This window comes from Notamacropus eugenii, chromosome 2 (genome assembly GCF_028372415.1).
Source record: "Notamacropus eugenii isolate mMacEug1 chromosome 2, mMacEug1.pri_v2, whole genome shotgun sequence".
NCBI lineage: Eukaryota > Metazoa > Chordata > Mammalia > Diprotodontia > Macropodidae > Notamacropus > Notamacropus eugenii.
The window spans coordinates 506,829,918-506,854,429 of NC_092873.1; the positions used below are offsets into that span (position 1 = coordinate 506,829,918).

The 24,512-nt window shown below is 38.7% G+C and overlaps 1 protein-coding gene across 3 annotated transcripts in view; it reads right to left on the reverse strand.

The window, feature by feature from the left end:
• GPBP1L1 (GC-rich promoter binding protein 1 like 1) overlaps positions 1 to 24,512 on the reverse strand; it is an 83,741-nt gene that overhangs the window by 51,195 nt on the left and 8,034 nt on the right. The gene's annotated exons all lie outside the window — the stretch shown is intronic.

Below are 24,512 nucleotides of genomic sequence, written 5' to 3' on the forward strand. Positions count from 1 at the left end.
CAATGGAGAGAACCGGAATGGAAGAAAACAAATGCCAAAGCCTCTAGAATACAAAATAAGCTGTAAGTGCATATGAATTGGATCTAATTGGATGGCTCCTCCCAGAAGGTAGTCCAAGTCAGTTATATCTCACTCCTTTCCTCACACAGGGTATGTCTCTCTGCCCCCTTTAGCTTCCTTTTAACACGTTGTCTTTCCTTATTAGGATGTAAGCTCCTTGAAGTCAGAGGCTGTTCATCCTTCTACTTGTATTTCCAGCACTTTAGCATAGTACCTGACACAGCAAAGCCTTTAAAAAATGCTGATTGAGGCACACTAACGCACTATTGGTGGTGCTGGGAAGTCCCCAAATTCTGGAGAACAATTTGGATCGATGCCCAAAGGGCTATAAAATTTTGCATATCCTTTGATTCAGCAATACTACTACCACCACAATACTACTGCCCTAAAGAGATCAAAGAAAAGAGAACCTATACGTACAAAAATATTTATAGCAGTTATCTTTACGGTGGCAAAGAACTGGAAATTAAAGAGATACATATCAAATGGGGAAAGATTGAACCAAGCTGTTGTCCATAATTGTGATAGAGTACTATTGTGGTATAAGAAACAACATGAAGGATTAGTTCAGGAAAACCTGGGAAGATTTGTATGAACTGATGAAGACTGAAGTGAGCAGAACTAGGAGAATGTTGTACACAGTAACAGTAATACTGTAAAGATAATCAATCAACTGTGAGAAACGTAGCAATTCTGATCAAAGCAATGATCCATGACAGTTCCAAAAGACTCATGGCAACTCTTCATTCTATCCTTTCCTTTATATAGCACTCCCCTCCATGCAGACAACTCTTAAGACCTCAAAAACTCCTATCTTAGCATCCAACAAACAGACCAGAGCAGGTGAAGTGTATTTGTTTTGTCCATGACCACGTAGCTAAGAAGTGTCAGAGGCAAATTTTATCTATGCCTAGGCCTATTAGGACTTGAAGCCAGGATTCTCTCCGCTAGACCATGCTGTACAGCTTACATTTCCATATTGATTTGTGGCTGGCAAAAGGGCTTGAAAAAGGCTTTCCTCATGATAATCCTAGTCGTGCAAATATTATCATCCTTATTTACATTTGAGTAAACTGAGGTCTAAAAAAGTCAAGGAACTTATCCAAGATTACAGACCTCCTAAATGTGGGATCCAAATTCCAGTGCAGTATTCTGTTCACTATACTGGTGGTTTCCCAATTGTACCATGGGTTCTTACGGGGCAGGAGAATTATTTTAAGGTGTCTGGAAATACGTAAGTGTAGCAAGTATTACCTTTTTTACCTTGCTTGCTTAAAAAATATGTATAATATTAACAGTGGGGTTTTATGCTAATGACTTTCTATATTTTGGTACTTTATTCATCCTTAACAGAAACTTGTAGGTAACAATTATTTAAAATCCATATTTGCATCAAAGCACCTGGTTGACTTTATTCTAAATACTTACAATGGTTTGATAAAGTTATTGAGTACTTGGGTTTATCTTCTGTATTGAAATCTAAGCTTGACATGGAACCAGATCAAACTTCGACCTCTACAAGCTGCAAAACAGCACCAGCTACTTCATTATGACTTGTCATAATAAATGAGCAGACACACCTTCTAAGGCCTGACTGTCTCACACAAATACATATTCAAATAAGGAAAATATCTGTAAAGTGCTTAGCACAGCTCTGGGTACAATGCAGGAACTTAATAAATGCTTGCTCCTTTCTCCCTCTTCCCTTCACTTTAAAGTGTTAGTGAATTCACAGAAGCTTTCTGTTATGAATTCTCTAACATATATTAATAGCATAATTGGTATCATATGTAGATTGGAAACTCCACCCCCCCACTGAGTGTGGAAGGCACTGAATGTCTGCCTGAGTTAGACATTATCAACAGACACAGGAGGGCCGCTGAAGATTTCTGCAGGAGGGAAGTGAGGCAATGAAATTTTGGAAAAATGCATTACAAAAACCCATGTGACTTTTGAATTATAACTATCTCTGAATATTTTAACTTTTTCATTAGCTACCAAAAATTTGTAGTATCTTAAAGGATGCCTTAGCTGGCATCTCAGAGAATTCAAGCTCATATGGCTGTGAGACCTGACCTTTTAGGGAGAAGTCTGCAAAAAAAAAAAAAAAAAAGGCTATAATTTGGAGGGATGAGCCGACAGCATGGCCACCACTACTTAAGAGAAAAATAGTCACGTATTGGGCATTACTTACAAAAACTAAAAGTTTTAAGTTGGCTTGAAACAAAGATAAAGAACACAAAAAGAATTCTCATGTTTTGATAGTAAGTTTTTAGCATGCTCTCTTTATAACATGAGGCCATGTGGCAAGTCCTCCTTCATATGCTTACTGGGCATCCTTTCCTCACTAAGTCATATTCTGGGAACCACCCCAAAATAAGATGACCTGACCTTCATAGGATAGTCATGGGCTCAGTGTTGTCCTCCACTCCAGGGTCAACCTCATGCACTGAGTGGTGCACAGTAAGGCACTGACCTGGAGACCTTCTGTTAGGTCTGTAGCTGGAGGCTGGACAACAGTTTATAAAAATACCAGTAAGAGCTCACACCTGGATTCCTCCATCGTTATTCAACTCAAACTGACCCTCTATGTTCTCTTAGTTGCCTTCTTTTCCTTTTCTCATCCTTGGGTTCTCTGCAAACTTTGACCCTGTAGACCACTGTTTTCTCCTCTCTGGGTTTTTCTGACACTGCTCTCTCCTAGTTCTTTCCTACCTGTTTGAGAGCTCCTTAGTTTCTTTTGCTGGTTGAACCACTTCATTTATGCCAAGTCTACTTAACCATGGGTATTTCCCAAGAGTGCCCTGTGCTGTTATCTACCCCTATATACTATTGAACTTGATCTCATCAGCTGCTAGGGATTCAGTTTTCACCTCTATATATGATTCCCAGATCCACATATTCCATCCTATTATCTTTCCTGAACTCCAGTCTTACATTACCAATTTCTTCCTGGACAGCATGAACTGGATGTCCCTTAAGTTCAACATACTCAAAACTGAACTCATTATCTTTTCCAAAAAACCTTTCCTGTTTTCAAATTTCATATTAATGTCCATCCTGCCAGTCACCCAGGCTTGTAACTTTGGTGCCATCCTCGAGTGCAGCTCACTTTCACTCTCCCATATACCTAAGTCTCATTTCTACCTTTACAACGTTTCTAGTTTCTTGTTCTTTTCCCTGACACTGCCACCTCCTTGGTGTGGGCCTCCATCATCTCACATTTGTACTCTTTCAATAAGCCTTTGATCTGGTTTTCCTGTCTCAAGTCTCTCCCTATGACAATCGATCTTCTACTCAGCTGCCAAAGTGATTTTTCCTAAAGATCAAATAATGTCACTCCCTCTATTAGTAAACTCCAGTGGCTTCTTATTGCCTCTGAGAACAAACTAAAAATGTGCCACTGGGCATTTAAAGCCCTTTATAACCTGGCCCCTTTCCTAATGTTTCAATCTTTTCATAATTTTCCTCCCCTGCACACTCTCAGAACCAGGGACACTGGCTCTCCCTTGGAGGACACTTCATCTCTCAAGTCCATGCCTTTTCTATGGTTTTTCCCCAGGATGGCAGTGCTTCCCCTTCTTACCTATACCCTCTAGTTTCTTTTAAGACTTGCTCAAAGTTGACCTTTCGCAGGTAACATTTCCAGCTGCCCACACTGTTACTGCCTTCCTTCTGAGAGAATGTCTCATTTACTTTATAGATCATGTATTTAAATAGTTATTTTCAGCTGTCTCCATTAGCCTGTGAATGCCTTGAATTGAGGACAGAAAGGATGCCCAGTAAGTGCTTAATCAATACCTGGCTGAATGTTACATCTATGGAATGTTCCTCCTAACAATCTTTCAAGGAACTCGATCCAGAGACTTAGCCTCCTAAGAAGTGAGCTGACAGAAAGACTTACGTTTATGTCACAGCTGGACAGCTATTCCATGAGAAGCTTCAGTTCCAAAAATGAATAAAAAAGTAATTAAGTCCCTACTTTTTGCCAGGCACTGTGTCAAGCACAGGGAATACAAACACAAGCAAGCAAGATAATCTTTGGTCATAGGAGCTTACAATCTAACAGGGGAAGACAACACATAAAACGAAGCTCAAACGGGGTGGAGTTTCATGCCCTGGGGAAGTGAGTTGCTAGCCTGATTCTGGGCATAGCAAAGTGAAAATTCTCCTATTAGAATCCAGTGACTAAGGATGAACTCTGGGAGGGTAAGAAGGAGGATGGTCAGAGTGCAAACGCACAGTTTAGAAATCCCTGGGATTTTTCTAGAGCCAATTGCATTCTGTTGGCCTTCTCCCAAATCACTGTTAATCTACCATTCTTGATGAATCTGTAAAGCTGTTCAGGAATATAATGAGAAAAATACTTAAATCTTACCGCCAGCTTTGATGTTTCAGAAGGTTGTGTGGAAGACAAAAAGAAGGAGGAAACTGTCAATGTGATTTGAATTTGTAAAGGCCAGAGATAGAAACTGGAGAAGAGAAATATGAGGGAAAAATCCTGAGGAAATTGATGAAAAGTCAAAACAATCTCCAGGTCCAGATTCTATTTCCAGCCTCTGTAAGAGACTAAAGAGGGGGAAAGCAAGAGGGAAGACAAGACCACAAACCAAATAAAAGCAGAAATAAACGGCAAAGGCAATTTGAGGAGTTTGGACTTGTGAAAATGACTGAATAGGGAACGAAGAGAAGTTGAAAATAAACTAAAGAAAAGGGAATCCACCCGAAGTAAAGGGATTAAGAAAAGTTAGGCCAGAAGAAGACTCAAGATAGAAAGTGGATGATAGAAATGACATCCACACCTACTGTAACAATTTTATCCATAAGTATAATCAATCTAAATTAACTGCCACAAGACATCAAAGGAGCCCAGCAAATTTACTTGTCAAATAGAGAGAGATGGTCATCAAAGATATCAGAGTTAGAATATAAACTCATTGAGAAATCCTTACAAAGAAGGATGATGGGCAATTATAAGCAGTATCAACTTTATAAGGCAGAAAAACAACTGAGGGCAAAACCAAATTAAAGAAAATTAGGCCAGATATTCGTCTAGCCATTACCAAAGTCATCTTTGTCAGAGATGACTCTGATGGGCTGGCCACGTTGTTTGAATGCAAAATGTACTCCTGCCAAAAAGACTATTTTATGGAGAACATGGGGCAGGCAATCACATGGTGGCCAGAAGAAACAATACTAGGACACTCTCAAGAACTTTGAATTTGATTGTGCAACATGGGAGACACTGGCACAGGACCGCTCAGCATGGTGTGCCCACATCAGCAAGGGCGTTGTGCTCTTTGAGCAAAGTAGGATTGAGATAGCACAAAGTAAACGCAGGATGTGCAAATTTGGGATATCCACCCCAAATATTCACACGGCCTATCTGTGCCCAACTTGTGGTAAAGCATTCTGAGCTTGTATTGGTCTAATCAGTCACAGTTGGACACACTGAAATTTCACTTTACAGTGGTGATGTCATTTGGGTCCTCTTCGAAGACAAATGATGATAACCAACCAAAGTCATCCCAAAGACAAAAATGAAAGGACTGCAAACAGGAGAAAAAATGGGAGAGATTTGCAAAAAAACTTTTCTCTATGAACAGCAGTGGAATCATTCCTGGAACCTAAAATCACAGCCTCAGTACCAGATGTACTCATAGGAGGTAGAAAAAGAGAGGCACTAAAGAGAACAAGGACAATAAAAGCAGCCTAAAAGGACTAAGTATCTTATTTATGCTACTGGTGACACAATTGTGAGGCTGTTGAGGGATAAATATACATACAAGATATCTAAAGGAGGGGAAGCTACCAAAGTGGAAAAATACAATATATACTAATACCAAAAAAAGAGCAACTGAGAAAATATCAAAAACTAATGAATTATACATGACTACTCTCCTATCAATACAAAATCTTTTGAATAAGAGTCTTCTATGCATGAATTAAGGGAATCCTGGATGTGGGTATTAGGAGGGAACAGGTAGGCTTTCCTAAGTGACAGACAGCAATGGAGCACATCTTTACTATTACCATAGTTAACTGAAAGATGTAAAAAGAAGAGAAAAGAAAAACTTAATATGTTCACTATTTGTTGGCTGTGAAAATGCATTTGATTTGGTGGAACAAAACACTACCTTATAGGCTCTTTTACAATAAATTGTCATCTCCCATCCACATAGCAAAATTATTCAAGATTCTTTAGAAGGCATAACAGAATACTCTTATTCAAAGACTCTCTGATAAGAAACATCAGACTAGGCATAAAATAAAATGTATGCCTGCTAAAGGTATTTGCTGCTACTGTCATGGAGGAGATCCAGAGCAGAGACTAGAGGATAGTGAGGTCATTGAGATACCCTTGTTATGTTGATTACAGCAACCCTTCCAACACTGAAGAGACCCCTTCCTAAAAAGATCTATAATCATCCAAAATGGTTTCACCTGTCCACCAAAAAAAAAAAAACCCCAACAGAAAAGACCAACTGGATGAATGTCTACTGCTTAGATTTCAACATGTATTTGCAAGGCTCCAAACAGAACTTGTTCATCAGTATGCAAATTTGGGAGAGACACTTTTCCTGAGGCAGTACTAAGGCAAGCATTTTCTTGGCTGATAACACACAAGTCTGTAACATTCCTGGAGGTGTCCAAGACAAAACAGAGAGCCACCCAATAAATGTCAAAACAGATAGCTACTACCCACTTTTGGTGAGTCACATGGGCATACTCAATATTCCCAAATGGAGCCTAAAAAGTTTATGGAACTCTCAAAGACTATGGAGCCTTGGGTAAAAATCTGATGATCACAGCAATTTTAAGAGTTTTCCTCAATGCTTTATCCCCATGAAGATCTTGCCCAGACAAACCCCAGTTTTGGATTACTCCCATCACTTGCTGCCTTTGCTTCTACACATGTGCTGCCGAGGTAGAGAAAACATGAAACTATTCAGACTGGATCCACTACAGCTTTATGTTTCATAACCTTGTCTTGGCCCTCACTGCAGCCAGGTAATTTGTTTACATCTTCCTAATCGATTCATTAGCCCACTTATCACAATGGTTTTTTCAAACCTTTTCATCATTCCTCAAACTTTCCCCTCCTCCCCCTGTCATCTGAGAACTCTGACATGCATTTCACTGAAAACACTGAGGCTATTTTCAAAGAGTTCCCTTTCTTCCCATATTCCTCACATCACTTAGATTAACTTCCTTCTGCAACTATCACCTCCTTCACCTAGTTTCAATTATCATTATGCTGATAACTCCATCTTTCTATCCAGCCCTACCCTCTTTCTTAAGCTTCCAGTCTCAAATCAACTTGCCTAATGGACATCTTGAACTAGATGTTCTGTAGACATCTTAAACGCAACATAAATTTCCATATTACTCAAGGATATCATCAGCCTCCTAGTTACCCAGGATGACAACTCAGGTATCATCCTCAACTCCTCACCCTATCTCATAACCCTCTATCTAAACAGTTGTCAAGTCTTGTTGATTCTACCTTTGTAACATGTCTGGCATTTACCCTGTGGCAGCTCTGATCAAGCCCTCCATCACCTTACATCTGGACTATTGCAAAAGCTAGTTGACTTCCCCTACCTCAACCTCAAGTGTTTCTCTACTCAGCTGTCAAACTGATCTTTCTAAAGTGCAACTGAATTCTACAGATTCCATAATTCCTATTACCTACAAGAACAAATGCAAATCTTCTGGTTTTTAAAGCTTTTCATAACATTGTTCCTTCTGACATATCATTCTTATACCTTCCTCTTCTCCATGTATTGTGCAATCCAGTAACACTGACCCTGCTGTTCTGTATGATATCCCACATCCTGACTGAGCATTTTCACAGGCTGTTTGTCCTCCATGCCTAGAATTCTGTTCCCTCTTGATTCCAAGAAGCCTTTCCCAGCCCTCTGTAATCTTATTGCTTTTCTTCTAAAACCACCCCTAATTTATCCCACACATGAGTTTTATGTATGTGGCTGTTTGCTCTCCTATCATATGCCGAGTTCCTCGAGAGCAGGGACTGTTTTTTGCTTTTCTTTACATTGATGGTGCTTGGTACGGTGCCTGGAACATAATAAATGACAGCTGACTACTATCCACTGAGGGCAAGGGATACAGGATAGACAAATTGTACGGTGAAGCCAACAGCTAACTAAGAAGGCAGTATCTGAATATGGGCTTTTTATTGCTAGACTAAGGCTTAAAATACAGTGAAGATGCATGGCCAAGGATGGAGTAAACCTCAAAAATCTGTTTTCCTGTTTTTTTGAAAATCAAAACAAATGGATTCTTTTAGTACTTTACAAGGTAGATCAGAAAAAAAGAGGTATATGCATGAAACTTCAACTATTTTCTACTGTTTGTTTTTTCTTTTAAGTATACAATAAATTCAAAATGTAACTTTTAAAGGTGATCTGCTTCGTGGAGTTTTTTTTTGTCTTTCGTATATCATTTTGTTTTTTAAAGACTTCAATGAGCCTTTCTTTTTATAGTTTTTGCTATTCTCTCTCCTTTTTTTTTTGGCAATCCTCTTGCTCCTCCCTACTCTCCCTTCTTCCTAACTCCCTCCATTAAAAAAAAACAAAAACAAAAACAGAACCTTTGGAATAAACACACATAGCAAAGCAAAACAAATACAGGGGCTATGTCTAAGAATTTAAATCTCATTTATGCACATTAAGTTCATCACCTCAGGTGACTAAATTGCTTTTTATCAATATGTCCTCTGGAATTGTGGTTGGTCACTGCACTGAACATAGTTAATAAGTCTTTTAAAGTTATTTGTCTTTACAACACTGTTCTCCTGGTTCTGTTCACTTCAGTCAGCATCATTTTTTTTACAAGTTTTCAAAGAGTTGTCTGAAACTGTTGAAAAAAGGCTCTTTTAAAATAAAAAGGACTGGGGAAGGAAAATTGTCATGTATACTGTTAGATATCATAGACGGTACATGATGAAGGAAGACTAGAAATTGGGATCACCAGAAGTTCACAGGAGACAAAATCTAAGAAAAGAACCAGTAGTAAAACACATAGTTTAATACAATTATATACACAAACGCTCAATGTTTCAGCAAAAAAGCAAGAGGAGCTAGAACTTCTAACATAAGGAGATAAATTTGATCACAGAAGTGCACCTGAATGTTGGTGGGATAAAGTCCATGACTACATATTACGTATGGCTTTGGATGGATACCTTATTCAAAAGAAAAAAAACTGGTAAAAGGGGAGAGAGAAGAGAAGATAGGCTGACACTGCATACTAAGGGGCACTCATGCAAGAGAAGAATGGGAGATTGGAATGGGGGAAAAGCGTGCTGGAGAGCATTATGATGAAAATCAAGGGAAGAAGAAACAGAAATTGCTTCATCACCCTTGGAGAGCAACACACACATAAGTAATCAGTCAACAAGAATGTTGCAAATACAAATTTTCTTTTTCATTATTAATTAAATTAACAAATATAAACAGTACAATATTCCAAGAATCATGGAAAAGAATTGTATATGAAACTGTGAACTTCTCTTATTTATAGTCTTCCCCTCCCATCCCTATGTAGTTTGGGGCTTTTTGTGTAATTCACTTAGTGTGGCAGTCATATAACATGTTTTTAAAATAATTCAACAACACTCTTTTCTTCCCTTTCTTTTCTTTTTAAAGTATTTCTTAGTACCTTTCTCACCCCTCAAAAAAGAAAATTCCTTTCTTGTAACAAATATAATCAGGAAAACAAGTGCTGAAAATGTATGTCTCTTTCTGCCTCCTGGGCCTAGCACCTTTCCACCAAGAAATGGGAAGAATGATTTATCTTCCTCCTTTTCTTATTAATGGCCATGTGACCCACACTGTAGAGGCTGCATGGCAGTAAGAAACGCAGTAAAGTAGCCTTCAAAGAATTAAATATTATTATCATACAAAGGGCAATAATAGAGAGGCACGTGGGGGTATGGGTCAGGGTTAAGCAGGTCACATCACATAACCAAAAAGTTGCTATGAAGAGGAGAAATAAGAGTCAAAGATGTCATCAAGGAATCTTATGATAGGAACTGATAAGCTGGTCATGTGACCAGCACGACACAGGACAAGTAGACAGTGTATTCACTGGTATCTCAGAAGCAAACAAGGAAGGCCTTAAGCCTGCTGGGACTGACCCTCTATTTAGGGGAGAACAACCACCCACACAGGTTGGGCAGGCACAGATGGGTTGCGATCTGTATTGCCGGAGAGAACTAACAGATACACAAGGGCAAAGATCCATTTGAGTATTTCTGAATTACCTAAATGTTCCAATTTGCAAACTGGATGGTACTTGCAAATAGACATGGTACTGCCTGTATTCAGGCACAGATTACTAAGAAAAGAGATTGTTCTGTTTTTACTAAAAAAAAATAAAATAAAGTAAAGTAGATGAAAAATGTATACTGTCTGACCAGTAAGTTCAGTACTCCAGATAAATTTTCATTATACTCAGAACTGCACAAGAAGATGAACTGGGTTGTATGAAGGTCTAGACACTTGTTTCCACTTCTGAAATAGCAATATTCATTGGGCATCTTAAGGCTCTGAGTGACGGAACATCAGGATCTTAAAGGAATTAGGATGATAAAATCCTCAGATGGCAATAAAGAAAGGGATGCATAGTAGGCGGAGTATGCATGCTGCAACCTGCTGAAAATGATAATGTCTTTTGTGCTCCCTGTCTTCTGTGTTAGAGGACCTGTAAAACCAGAAAAAGAGGTAGGTTTGTCATGCATCAAGGTATGGGACCTAACTGAAAGCTCTTCCCTCCTCCCATCAGCCTCTTTCAAAGCATAGTTTAAATTTCACCTCTTTCAAGAGGCCTTCCCTCATCCCTCTAGTTAGGGCTTATTCAGCCTCCTACACTGAAATTATTTTGCATATATTGTCGTTCATTTTCAGTTGTGTCCCACTCTTTATGACTCCATTTGGGACTTTCTTGGCAAAGACACCGGAGTGGTTTACTACTTCCTTCTGGTCATTCCATAGATGAGGAAATTGAGGCAAATAGGGTGAAGTGACTTGCCCAGGGTCCCACAGCTAATAAGTATCTCAGGCTGGATTTGAACTCAGGAAGAGGAGTTTTCCTGACTCCTGGTCCAGCACTCTGCTATCTTCCCTATTAGGATGTCAGCTCTTTTAAAACAGGAATTTGGTTGTGTGTGTGTGTTTTTTTAACTGCATCCTCAATGTCTTTCACATAAACAGTTCTTAATAAGATGCTGGCTTCATTTATTACTTATCTGACCAAAAGATATAGAGGTGAATGGTACACTGATTTATCAATGTACAAAACTATGGCTATAGCCTGAATCTCTTTCTCCTAAATTCCTCTCCTTTGAACGCTCTATAGGATACTCAAACTAAACATATTTAGAATGAAACTCAATTCTGTTTTCCACCAACTCCTCCCCTCTTCAAAAGTTCCACATTTCTTCTGAGGGACCATCATTCATCAGTTTCTAGTGTTCATTTCTCCCATCTCCTCCCTCTACTCACACAGCCTCTACCGTATTTCAGGAGCCTATAAACTCTAACCCTGGCAATTGCAATGGTCCCCGAAGGAGACTCCTTTTTTAGTCTTTATCTCTCCAAGCCATCTTCCACAAAACTACCTACATGGATGCAGATTTACTGCTTGTTATTCTTCTACACAAAAAAATATTCAGTGGCTCCCTCCTACCTCTTAAACAAAAAGCCTCAGTCTGGCATTAAAATAAAGCCTCCTCTACTATGGCACCTATCATATCATAGATAAATTTAATTGAATTACAAAGATAGTAACATGATAGTGGTAGGAGATTTTCTTGTCCCTCTCTGTTTTAGACAGTCTAATAGAAAGGTAAACCAAAGGGTATATACAGAATTGGATAAATTGCTGGACAAGCTAGTTAACTAATAGATTTATGGCATCTTGTAAATAGGTCTGCTAAAGAATATAAATACCACATGAATTTTAAAAAAAACCTGATAGACACTGTAAATAAATGTAAAAAGGCAGAAATAGTAAACATCCTTTATGGACCATAAAACAATAAGAACAGTAATCAGTTTAAGGGACATAAACAAAAGACACAGACTCACTGCTGCATGGCAATGAGACATGGAGCATAGTAGCCTCCAAAGAATTAGAATTAAAAATTAATATCATACAAAGGGCAACATGGAGGCACATGGGGGTAGGATATGAGGGGTGAGCAAGACACAACAATGAAATGCTAAATAATGGGTACATCAAAGAAAAAAGTCATGGAAAACAATAAGTGAAAGAAAATGACAACAAACTAAAATTTATGGGATATAGATAAAAGTCTTTAGAAAAATAGCAATAAAAACATTAACAAAGCAGAAAAGGAGAGTATTCATGAACTGAATATGCATTTAAAATATTACAAAACCAACAAGTAAACAACACTAAAAAAGTCTTACTATGCAAACAAAAATGGGAAACACTAAAGAGATAGAGGAATACCTTCAAAAATATAAAATAATCAAAAGACCAAATAGAAATCTTAAATAATCCAATCTCAGAAAAAGAAATAGAACCAGCTATACAGAAACTACCAAAGGAGAAACTCTGGGTTCTGGTGGATTAATAGGAAAATTCTATCAAAACTTTAAACAAAACCACACAAATTATTTTCAAAAACTGAGAAAGCACTATATCAGATTCCCTTTATGAGATAAATATAGGAGATATAAACCAGGAAAGGATAAAGCACAGAAAAACTACAGACCAACAATATTGATGAATACTGATTAAAATTTTTTAAGTAAAATCTATCAGACTATAGTAATTCCTCCAAGAAATCATTTTGACCAACTTGGATTTGACCAACCCAACTTGACCAGGGAAGGCAAGGATGGTTCAACATTAGGAAAACAATGAATATAAATAAAGCCAAAACATCTCTAGACATGATTATCTCAATAAATACAGAGTGTCTCTGACCAAGTATAATATTCACTAGTATAGGCACAGAAGGACTTTTCAAAAAATCATACAAAATATCTATCTAAAACCAAAAGCAAGTATCATAAATTTTCTCAATAAATATTATAGGAGTAAAGCAAGGGATGGTTACTCTTCTCCTCACTATTATATAATTCTAGAAAATGTTAGCCACAGAAATAAAACAAGAGAAAGAAATGAAAGACATAAAGGTAAAGCAGAAAATAAAACCCTCCCTATATGTGGATGACATGTTTTACCTAGAAAATCCCAGAGAATAAGCAAAGACATTGAGACAATTACTAGCTTCAACAAAGGTTCACAAAAAGCTGTCTGTCTCCCCACCATCAAAAGCATTTCTATAAAAAACCCCCCAAAGAGGCAACATTGGAAAAGGAAATTCTAGTGCAAATATAAATACAAAAAACACAAAGTATTTGGGAATACAAAATACCTGTATAGATCAAATGACAAAGACTTCCTCAGGGAAATAAAAAAACTTAAATAGATGGAGGAATTTTTGGAGCTGGTGGCTGGACAAGACCATAGAATAAAATGACAATGCTAACAAGGTTAATTTACTTTTAATGTGATAAAAATCAAATATCAAAGTTTAACTTATAGAACCTGATAAAATAAATCGTACTTGGAAAAATAAAATGTCTAAAAATATCAAGGGAAGTAATGAAAAAGAGGTAGGATGAAAGAGGGTCAGTATTTCCAGACTTCAAGCAATATTATAGCAAAAGCAATCATCAAAACCATTTGGTATTGGTTAAAAAACAGAGAGATAGATCAAAAGAACTAAGGCCAAACAAGAAAGAATCAGAAATAATGGAACTCAATAACCCAGTGCTCAATAAACTTGAAAATGGAGCAGCTAGGTGGTATAGTAAATAAAGCAACTGGCCCTGAAATCAGGAGGACCTGAGTTCAAATCCAGCCTCACTTACTAGCTGCATGATGCTGGGCAAGTCACTTAAACCCCAATTACCTCCCCTTACAAATAAAATTAAATAAAAAGAAATAAACTGGAAAACCAATTATTTAGCAAAGAACTCCTTATACGATTAAAAACTGCTGGAAATACTGGAAAGCAGTTTGGCAGAAATTAGCCTTGGAACAACACATTATGCCACACCACACAATAAATTCAAAATGAATACATGATTTTATTATTATGTAAAAAATTAAGGAGATCATCTATATAACTTTCGCAATTATAGATAAAAGACAGAACAAGGGATATAGGTAATTATGAAAGATAAAATGAATAACTTCGATTATGTGAAATTGAAAGGCATTTGCACAAATAAAATTAATGTATCTAGGTTAAGAAGAAAAGAAACTCACAATGAAAAAAAACTTCAGATTTTTTAAAAATCTGAATATTATTGTTATATTACTATTATCTGAATATAATTGTGAAAGTTATATAGATGATCTCCTTAATTTTTTACGTAATAATAAAATCATTTTTTAAAAAACAGGTTAGGAATAGACCAATACCTCACACCCTATACCTAGACAAGTTTCAAATGGATACATTACTTAGATATAGAGGTGACAACAAATGAGAGGATAAAAGAAGAAATTACTTTTCGGATCTATAGACAGGGGAAGAGTTCACGACCAACTAAGCAAAAGAATCAAATAAGCTAAAATGAACAGTTTTTATTACAGGAAATTAAAGTTTTGTACAGTCTCATGTAATTTTGGAAGGGAAATGGGGAAATGTGGAAAATTCTTTGTAGCAGGTTTCTCTGATAAAGATTTCATTTTCAAGATATATAAAGAACTGATGCAAACGTATAAAACCAAGATATGTCTGAAGGATCAAACAAATTTTTAAAAGAAATTAAAATTATTCACATTTCTATGAACAAATGCTAACAATTCCTCCACCCATCAGACTAGTAAAGATGACAAAAGAGAAAAATGACAAAAAATGGTAAGTGGGAAGAAAACAATTACACGAGTGGCCAATCATTTTGGAAAGAAATTTAGAACTATGTCCCCCAAATTATCAAAATGTGCATAATACCCTTTGACCTAGCAACATAGTGGTATGGAGCTATACCCCAAAGAAATCAAAGAAAGAAAAGGACCCTAATGTACAAAAATATTTAAAGTAGCTGTTTTCACTGTAACTAGAAATGGAAGATGGGAGGGGTAGGGAGACTCCTCCTACTGGGGAATGGCTAAACAAACTATAGTAGGTGAATATAATGCAATTCTAAGTATCCAATCTATTATTATATATTGAAGGTCAGCCCCTCCTTTGTTCCCTTTGTTTTTAATTTTCTGGGGAGGTGGTGGGGATGGGAAAGGAAGATTAATAAAGACAAAGAGGGACGACTTACAAATTACAAAACTGTTTGCTGAGATAATACAATTGATAAACATTTCAGTAATTCTCACAATTAACTAGCACAAACAAATCTAAGGCAGTTTGTTAGGTTCATAGCTCCATTCCAAAACATAAAAGAACAACATGTTTAAAGACGTGACATGAAATCAGAATGCTATAAAATATTCCATTAAAAACGACAGACATCTGAGGGAAAAATATTATCCAAGGCGTAGCTCTTTCTCTGCCTGTTCTTTTTTTTTTTTATTATTAAATTTATTTATTTATCTTTTAACATTCATTTTCACAAAATTTTGGGTTACAAATTTTCTCCCGTTTTATCCTCTCCCCTCCCCAAACACCAAGCATTCTAATTGCCCCTATGACCAATCTGCTCTCTCTTCTATCATCCCTCTCTGCCCTTGTCTCCGTCTTCTCTTTTGTCCTGTAGGGCCAGATAGCTTTCTATACCCCTTTACCTGTATTTCTTATTTCCTAGTGGCAAGAACATTAATCGACAGTTGATCCTAACACTTTGAGTTCCACCTTCTTTACCTCCCTCCCTCTCCACCCCTTCCCTTTGGAAAGCAAGCAATTCAATATAGGCCAAATCTGTGGAGTTTTGCAAATGACTTCCATAATAGTTGTGTTGTATAGGACTAACTATATTTCCCTCCATCCTATCCTGTCCCCCATTACTTCTATTCTCTTTTAATCCTATCCCTCCCCATGAGTGTCGACCTCGAATTGCACTCTCCTCCCCATGCCCTCCCTTCTATCATCCCCTCCACCCTGCTTGTCCCCTTATCCCCCACTTTCCTGTATTGTGAGATAGGTTTTCCTACCAAAATGAGTGTGCATTTTATTCTTTCCTTTAGTGGAATGTGATGAGAGTAGACTTCATGTTTTTCTCTCACCTCCCCTCTTTATCCCTCCACTAATGAGTCTTTTGCTTGCTTCTTTTATGAGAGATAATTTGCCCCATTCAATTTCTCCCTTTCTCCTCCCAATATATTTCTCTCTCACTGCTTGATTTCATTTTTTTTTTTAAGATATGATCCCATCCTCTTCAATTCACTCTGTGCACCTCTGTCTCTATGTATGTGTGCGAGTGTGCCTGTGTGTGTGTGTAATCCCACCCAGTACCCAGATACTGAAATGTTTCAAGAGTTACAAATATTGTCTTTCCATGTAGGAATGTAAACAGTTCAGCTTTAGTAAGTCCTTTATGACTTCTCTTTGCTGTTCACCTTTTCATGCTTCTCTTCATTCTTGTGTTTGAAAGTCAAATTTTCTTTCCAGCTCTGGTCTTTTCATCAAGAAAATTTGAAAATCCTCTATTTCATTGAAAGACCAATTTTTCCCCTGAAGTATTATACTCAGTTTTGCTGGGTAGGTGATTCTTGGTTTTAGTCCTAGTTCCTTTGACTTCTGGAATATCCTATTCCATGCCCTTCGATTCCTTAATGTAGAGGCTGCTAGATCTTGTATTATCCTGATTGTATTTCCACAATACTTGAATTGTTTCTTTCTAGCTGCTTGCAATATTTTCTCCTTGACCTGGGAACTCTGGAATTTGGCCACAATGTTCCTAGGAGTTTCTCTTTTTGGATCTCTTTCAGGCGGTGTTCTGTGGATTCCTTGAATATTTATTTTGCCCTCTGGTTCTAGAATCTCAGGGCAGTTTTCCTTGATAATTTCATGAAAGATGATGTCTAGGCTCTTCTTTTGATCATGGCTTTCAGGTAGTCCCATAATTTTTAAATTGTCTCTCCTGGATCTATTTTCCAGGTCTGTTGTTTTTCCAATGAGATATTTCACATTATCTTCCATTTTTCCATTCTTCTCTCTTTGTTCTGTGATATCTTGCTTTCTCATAAAGTCATTAGCCTCCATCTGTGCCATTTTAATTTTAAAAGAACTATTTTCTTCAGTGAGCTTTTGAATTTCCTTTTCCATCTGGCTAATTCTGCTTTTGAAAGCATTCTTCTCCTCATTGGCTTTTTGAACCTCTTTTGCCAATTGAGTTAGGCTAGTTTTCAAGGTGTTAATTTCTTCAACATTTTTTTGGGTCTCCTTTAGCAGGGAGCTGATCTGCTTTTCATGCTTTTCTTTCATCTCTCTCATTTCTCTTCCCAGTTTTTCCTCCACCTCTCTAACTTGATTTTCAAAATTCTTTTTGAGCTCTTCCATGGCCTGAGCCCATTGGGTGGGCTGGGACACAGAAGCCTTGATTTCTGTGTCTTTGCCTGATGGTAAGCATTGTTCTTCCTCATCAGAAAGGAAGGGAGGAAATGTCTGTTCTCCAAGAAAGTAACCTTCTATTGTCTTATTTCTTTTCCCTTTTCTGGGCATTTTCCCAGCCAGTGACTTGACCTCTGAATATTCTCCTCACACCCACCTCACCTCCTGATCCTCCCAGCCAGCGTTTGGGGTCTGAGATTCAAATGCTGCTTCCAGCCTTAGGGCTTTTGGCGGGGGCAGGGCTGCTATTCAGTGTGAGAATTAAGTTCAGATGGTCAGGTCAGGGCAGGGCCGCCTCTCAGGCTCAGTTCCCTCAGGGGGTTTATGCACAGACCTTCCACAATGGATCCAGGCTCCCGCCCTCTTGGGGAGCCCCAGTCTGCAGCCTCCTCTCAGCTTCTACCTCCCGAGGGGGCCTGAATTATGGGGGCACCCCACTGCCCTTTCAACCCGCCAAAGAGACTCTCTCACCGACCCCCGTCACCTGTGGGTGGAGGGACTTGCGCGGCCGCTGGAGATCCCGTCCCTGAAGCCTGCTCGGATCTGTATCTCTCGGTGCCGTGGCCGCTGCCGCAGCAGGTCTGGGCTGGGCTCCGCGTCTGCAGCGCGACGGATCTTTTGCGAGAGGTTTGCATGTCCCTCTGTGGGTGGAGGGACCCGCGTGGCATCCCGTCCCTGAAGCCCGCTCGGATCTTTTCCTCTCGGTGCCGCGGCTGCGGCAGGGCTGCACTCAGCTCCCAGTCCCGGCGCCCAGTGCGCAGTGCGAAGGACCCCCCGCGAGAGGTTTGCAGGTCTCTCCGGAACAAAAATCTCCCTCGCTCCAATATTCTGTGGCCTCTGGGTGCAGAATTCGCCGTGAGTTACTTCCTTGTAGCCGTTCTATGTGTTGTGGGTTCGGAGCTATGTGTATGTGCGTCTTTCTACTCCGCCATCTTGGCTCCGCCCCCCTCTCTGCCTGTTCTTAAAAGAACTTCGATGTGTCTAGTTTATTCAAGTCAAGGCAAAAAACACTGAAGGCCATGAAACATATGATGTGCCATGTATTGTGGTTTAGTGTTAGGGATACCAAAGTAAAAACAGTCCCTGCTCTCAAGAAACTCACAGTCTAATGCGGGTGAGAAAACATAAATAACTGTGCACAAACAAATGACACAGTGGAGAGACTGGAGATCCAGAGGGAAGGCATTGAGATTAAGGAGGACCTGGACAAAGGGTGGGAAGTCAGGAGGTGGAAATGAAGAGGATTCAAAATGTAAAGGCTTTATTAGAAACAATAGCTATGGAAATAAGTATTTGTATCAGTTTAATATTTCAGATAAGCACAAAGATGGTTTGAAAATGTATACCCTGGTTTGTAGGCTATGTGTTGTTATATGATGCCACATATGATTTACACAGTTATCCTTGATGATTCTGCAAGACTTTAAAATACAAATACGCACACACACACACACACACACAGGGGCTTAGATGATTATTAAGTACTTGAGTTGAGGCAGGGCCTAGAACAGTTCTGGTTCAACAAAAGGCCTTTTGGCTCAAGTGATAACTTGTCCCTGCAGGGTGCTGGACATATCTTTGGCTTCTTTACAGTAAAGTTGCAGAGACAGTTACCTTTGGTGAGAAGGCTACTGTCACGGCCTGTCTTGGCAATGTGACAGGGCCTCAATTTTTATAGTATGAGGTGACATCTTCAGCTGACAAGGTGTGGAAGGGGGGAGCCTTGGAAGCCTTGAGAAGGTCTGCTACTCCAGCTGCAGTGGGGAGGACACAGATAGTAGAATGACTACTTTGCTGCAATGAGGGCCTAATTATAAGATAGACAGAGCAAGCATTTATTAAGCATTTATTGAGCCACTGGTGAAACAAATACATGTAAGTACGACAGTCCTTGTCCTCAAGGAGCCCACTCTAATATGGAGAAAAAACACAAAAAGCTTAGTTAGGAGGGTATGGGGAAGGTGACACCTCAAGAGGCCTAACTGCAGGCAAGGCAAGGGACATAGAGACCAGGATGGTTCCAAGGACTGAGTTCAAGATTGGGGAGAAAAATGGTGTGGAGATGGCCAGGAAGTTGAGATTTGATAATATAAATCTGCTGCAGACTCAACCAGCACAGTTTTGTGATTTTCTTCACAAAAATGCCAAGAGGAACACAGGAAGTGGACAGTAAAAGTAATTCTGGGTAGGATTTTGGCAAGGTGTGACTGGCAATAGTACAAATAGGCAAGAGATCTAAAAGTTGAGATAACAGCCTGGCAAAACATCAATAATGAGAGAACACCATATATGAGGAATAGGGCAATTCAAGGACAAGATCTTATGATGGGGGGAGAGGGAGGAGTGGAAGGGGGTTGTTATTCCTCCCAAGATTGTATGATTTAGTAAAGTCAAGTAGTATACATTATCTACTGCACTTGGTACACTAGAAGACAGTTATTTTGAGAGAAGCCCTAGTAAAAATAAGGCATGTTCTTTGTCCTCAAAGCAATGACAATTTATCTATTTAGGCAGACATGGCAAACCCATTAGACAATGTAGAAACAAGACAGTATATAACCAATGTGTGATAAAAATTCAGAAAAAAAGAAAAATCACTAACCTACTTATACTTTCTCACCTAGCAGTCCCATTACTGGACACATACCCCAAGGAGATCAAAGACAGAAAGGATATATCAAAATATCCAAAATCAGAACCTTTCAGTTGAAGACTGAAACTAAAGTAGGTGCTCACTGGGGAAGTACTGAACAAATGACAAAGTATAAATAAAATGGAATATTCTTATAAGAAACAAAAATAAGAAATTTAGAGAAACATGAGGAGGCTAGTATGATTTGATACAAAGAAAAAAGTAAAACGAGGAGAATATAAACAATGACTACTTCAAATAAACTTGGAAAAAATACAATGACCAAACTTTGTCCAAGAGAACTGAAGAAACATATTTTTCTGTCAGTACAATACGGACTTATGAGTGCAGAATGTTGTATATTTTGTCCAAAAGTGCTTCAATGTTGGTATTAACTTTTCTTTATTACTAGTGCTATGGGAGGAATAAGAGGAGCAGGGCATATATCGATAAATAATTAGAATTTTTAAAGAGCATAAATAATTTTTTAAGTGATTGCTGTAGGATATGGAATTTAAGAGCTGAAGCTGAAATTATTTATACTAGGCTTAAAGTTTATTGTAAAGCAAGGGCTCCTAGGAAAGAAAAATAGAGTATTTTGGTTAGAGAGAACAAAATGGGTTTCAGCACTAAAAAAAAGTGGACAGGGACAGCAGCAGAAGTAACCTATTAGGAAGAGAAGTTTTCCTCTTGGGGAATGAAAGGCAGATAAGAAAAGGCCTCTGAAAGGCTTGGAGAAAAAGCTGCATTTGATCTGATAGATAACACCAAGTCTTTACCAATTTGCAAGCAACAGTATTGTGATTTCCTCTTATGAAGGGTGGTAATGAAGAGTCAGAGAGACCAGTTAGAAGCTACACATAGTGTGATGAAGACACGATGCAAGGATCAGTATTATAAAGATGTATTTTTACGTATCATCAAAAGAAATATTTGTAACAATACTTAGCATAGTGCCTGACACATGGGCAATATATAGATGCTTATTCCCTTCCCAGCAGCAATGAGAGAGGAGTAAGACAATTAAAGGATAATCAATAGGAAATAGTGATTAAATATCAGGATGGAAGTGGCAAAAAATAAAAATAAAGGTTTGAAGCTTGAGGGAAATCGGAACTTCTTTAATGGTCAGATCCAGAGTGGCAATAATTTAATATCAGCCTGAAAGGTCTTTAACAGAGTACCCCAGGGTTCAGTACTTATCTCCTGAGATGTTAAACATTTTTATAAATAACTTGGATAAAGACATAAATGGTATGCTTACCAAAGAACAGATAACACAAAGCTGAGTGTGTGACTGGATGATGACAAAGTCAGATAGGGCATCTGGCTGAATCTAATAAGATGAAATTTACTAGGGATAAATGTATAAAGTCTTGCACATGAGCATTAAAAAAATCCCAATTTCACAAACATAAGATGCAAGAGGTAAGGAGAGGCAGTAATTGTTCTAAAAAGGGATCTGTGTTTATTTGTGAGTTTTAAAAAACAATAGTGGACTATAAGCTCAATATGAAGCAGCAATGGTAGCCAAAAAAAGCTAATGAGATTTTGAGCTGCACTAAGAGGCAAAAAAAGCTTCCAGGAATAAGATGTTAGTCTCTTTCTCTGTGCTGCCCTAACCTGACCCACATCTAGAGTATTCTGTTCAGTTTTGGTCTGCACATTTTTGGAAAAACATTGACAATCAAGAGGTCGTACAGAGAAGGATGACCAGGATATTTATCCTGGAAAAGAGAAGACTAGGGGGTGAGCAAGGCCATGATAGCTGTCTTCAGAAGGGCTGCTATCAAATGGATGAGGTATTGGACTTGTTCTGTTTGTTCTCAAAGGACAGGACTAGAAGCAGTGGATAAAAGTTGCAAAGATGCCAGTTAAAATTAGATATTAGGAAAAATTCTAACAATTAGAGCTGTCTGAAAGTGAACTCTGGCTGGAGAAGTAGTGGGATCGCCATTCTGGGAGATCTTCAAGCAGATGGCCAACAATCTCTCATCAGGGATGTTGTAGTGGGGATTTTTTCCACATATGAGTTGGTCTAGATGGTTCCTGAGGTTCCTCCCAATGTTAAAATTCTGTGACTCCCCCAAACCCCATCCTTATTCAATCAACAAGCATGTATTAATCATTTACTATGGTTGTTGCACTGAGAGACAGAAAGAAAAAAGTTCAAGACTGATTCCTAGGACCTTACACTCTAACAGGGAAGAAAATATGTAAACACAAGGTGGGGGGGAGGGGGGAGCAAGATACATAAACCAAATATGACCTGTTTGTCAGCTGGGAGGTCTGAGTAGCTTCCTGAGTCCTAAAGGCACCTATGAATCCTAGGAGGCCCAGACATAAGGCAGTCAGTACGACTGCAATGCAGTTTGAGGAGGAGAGTGAAACATAAGAAGCAAGCAAAGGGAGGAAAGAACAATGTCAAACAAAAGGGTAAACCATCACTTCTCAAACTTCCCTATTTTCATCCTGTGAACAACTATGGATTATCTTTCATTTAACTCCCCATATGTGGCTAACGAGTACCTGGTCAATTCTCTCTCCTCAATGCAGTAAACTTCCTAACGAGTCTCCAATCCATTCTCTTCCCCTCCGCACAACTGCCAAATTGATATTCCTAAAGCACAAATACGATTAAATAATTCCTATGCTCAAGAAACTTCAAAAGTTTCTCACTGACTACAGTCATCCTGATGAATATCAGGCCACTGGATCCAGAAGGCTCAGGAGGAGAAAGTGAGGCTTGGTGACCTGCACAGTCCTCCCTCCCTCAAAACAAAGTCAAGTGCAAGTCATGTCATCATTTCTCTGATGTCATGGTCTTCTTCGAAAATGAAGGGCAGCAGGATGGTAGTACCCTGGACAATAGTTGGCAGGTTTGGAAGGAAAGTGATAACTAGTGTTTCTTTCACCCTAAGAAGCCTTTACGTTTGTCAAATATTTACTTATTGGATTTATCCATTCTGAGGGGAGGATTACTTCCATTTATAGTCCTTTACATCAAATTCCTTGTTAGCTTAGTAGATTCTTTTCATATCAGAATGCAGTATTTGCTACTATTAAATAAATAGGTTAGCTAGCTGCTCATGTAATAGAAAATCCACATCCAAGAAAGTTTACCTCAAGAATACTAGTGGATACAAAGACAATAGAGTTATTGTCTTCAAAGTGCTTATATTCTACCAGGGGATCAAAACATGATCACAGATAAGCAAAAACAGAATATGTATAAAATTCACAAAGGATGAGAGGTGGGGAATCCCTAAAAATGGGGGAGGAGGGAGAATCAGGCTGAGTTTTAAATAGTAGTTAGAATTTATATAGCCCTTTAAGGTTTTGCAAAGTCCTTTACATATATTATCTCATTTAATTCTCATAACCTTATGAAGAAGTTGCTCTAATTATCCCCATTTTACAGGTGAGGAAATGGAGGCAGAGGGCATTATATGATTTTGTCACATTTGGGAGGGAGGTAAGAGGAGGAAAAATAGCAGTCATGTCCTGAATGTGTACAAAGGAGGTACAATGTTGTGCGCTGGGAGCAAGTCCAGTTTGGCTGAAAGTATAAGATGGAGCAATGTGAAATCAGCCTAGTAAGATGGGCTGGAGTCACAACCTCACTACCAACCTCCTAGTTACACAGGCTTGCAATATAGGCGGTATTCTCAACTCCTCACTCTTATCCACTCATACTCAATTACACACCAAGTTCTGTGGATAGAATTTTGCTACATCTACCTAACAATCTACTTTTTACAAGGTCTTTCCTATACTGTCCCCGACCCCACAGGCAGGCCCAATTACCTCCCCTCTGGATGACTGCTGGTTGGCCTCCCTACCTCAAGTCTCTTCTTCACTCTAGTCCATCCAGCTGCCCAAACAACTTTCCTATGTCACCCGTTCTAAAGAAACTCTAGTGGCTCTAGGATCGAATATAAATTCTATTTGGCTTTAAAAGCTCATCACAGCCTGTCCTCAACCTACCTTTCCAGTTTTCTTATATTTTATTCCCCTCTCTACACTCTATGATCCAGTGACATTGGCCTCCTTTTCTGTTGCTCAAACAAATAAACAAACAAACAAACAAAAAGACACTCCATTGCAACATTCCATCTCCCAACTCCAGGCATTTTCATTGGCTGCCTAGCATGGAAGACTCATTGCCCTCTCCTGGCTTCTTTCAAGACTCAGCTCAAATGTCACCTGCTGTAAGATGGGGCCTTTCCTACTTTTTCCCTCTGG